Here is a 1812-nt window from a genome sequence, read left to right as displayed (position 1 = left end):
TGTTGTTCAGGGATTTGTAAGCATGCGTGAGTAGTTTGTAGGTGACCCTCTTCTCAATGGGGAGCCAGTGGAGCTCTCTTAGGTGCGGCGTCATGTGTTCCCGGCGTGGTAGTCCTAGGACGAGCCTGGCGGTGGCGTTTTGGATGGTTTGAAGTTTGCGAAGTAATGATTTGTTGATTCCGGCGTAGAGGGAGTGGCCGTAGTCGAGCCTGCTGGTGATGAGTGCGTGTGTGACGGTCTTTCGGCAGTCTGAGGGGATCCATTTGAAAGTCTTTCTTAGGATTCGGAGGCAGTTGAAACTGGTGGAGGCAATAGGCAATAGCGTTGATTTGGTGGTTCATGGAGAGTGAGGAGTTGAGGATTATGGTTCCGAGCATGGTTTGTTGGGGTTGCAGGGGGGCATTAAATTGTAGTCATCAGTGCTAGGATACGTTCTTTTGATACCATGCCTGCTTGTTGAAGATTAGTGCCCCATTGGTTCCTCTGCCTTCTCTATGACTTCTTCAACAGGTTTTGCAACCTTTCTTTGTGGCCTTTCTTCAAGGCCTTCCAGGAATGTGGCCACATCATCATCATCTTAGATTGTAAATTCCATGTCTTTACCAACGATGCCAACGGAAACATTCTTTGTGGTCAGGTCATGTTCTGCTGGGAGGGGTTCTCTTGAAGCACGCCAACCATGCTTCACCAATTTATTCAGATTGCATTCAGCGAATTCTGTCATGTGCCTCTCCAAATAAGTGCGAGCGGACTGTGAACGAGCTCCTATAGACATGGCTTTGCAGTCAACACAGTTAACAGAGAGGCATGTTTGGAAAAAAATGAAGCCCCATATCGTCAAAACCAGCTACCAATACTCCCACACCATAAGGTCTTCTTCCATAGCACTGTGTTGGTATTTGTGTTTTGCTTCCAATGAGGGACACTAGACGAAACACCTGGAGAGTCAAAAATAAAGCGTGAATCCAGACACTCTTGACGCATGAAGTTGCATAAGAGCCTGGCGTCTGCAGTAAGACCAGCAATCGAGATGCCAATGCGGTTGTCTACATTGAGAATTTTCTTCTGATGAGCAGCAAGTTCAGACTGTGCTCTCTTTAGGGCTACCAGAACAACATGGGTTTTAGATTTCAGTCCTACAGTCGCAGAGCCTTGCGTCACTACTTACATGGGATATTCGATTTGAGGGCTCCAGACAGTCACATCGTTGTTATACTGGTCGCGAAACATGCTGCTGATCACTCCTTGTCGGGAGGCTCCCGGGGTGACTTACTCAGAGGCTCTCACTGACTCAGATGTCCTGCTGCTACAGGTACGAGAGCACGGTGGGCCCTTTAATTCCCCCTAGACTCCCTGAGGGGAGGAACCCGACTGCATGATGTCAGCTCCAGAACACCAATCAGCGAACAGCTTCTGGGAGAAGAAGGAAGGGCCCGGTCATCCTGGCGCGCACGCCAAAGAGCGAAGGGAAGTAACCGAGGAGGAGAAGACACTGGGGATGACGCAGAGACTGCTGCGACCAAGGTTCCGGTCCGTGGAGAGTTGCCCGGAGGAGGGCAGCAGCACCGCGATCCGCCCGAACACGCTCCAGGAGGAGGGTGGCTGGAGCATGTACGCTACCGCATACGGGGGTTCACACATTCACGGAGAGGCAACGGGTAGTTTGTGGGTGGTCACCGCACAGCGCTTCTTTTCTGGTCTCCACCTTTCTGTTTTGCTGTTGGTGATCCCTCACACTCCCCTTCCCAGTGCGTTCAAGAGTGAACATTGTCCACTGACCTGTGTCATATTTTTGTTCTTTTTATTTCCTGC

The 1812-nt window shown here is 50.5% G+C and overlaps 1 pseudogene; it reads right to left on the bottom strand.

The window, feature by feature from the left end:
• Positions 1-463: 463 nt before the first annotated feature.
• Positions 464-1230, bottom strand: LOC146785731 (proteasome subunit alpha type-1 pseudogene; annotated as a pseudogene).
• Between the last annotated feature and the right edge of the window lie 582 nt (positions 1231-1812).

This window comes from Triturus cristatus, chromosome 11, assembly GCF_964204655.1.
Source record: "Triturus cristatus chromosome 11, aTriCri1.1, whole genome shotgun sequence".
NCBI lineage: Eukaryota > Metazoa > Chordata > Amphibia > Caudata > Salamandridae > Triturus > Triturus cristatus.
This window is presented reverse-complemented; position numbering and strand designations above follow the sequence as displayed.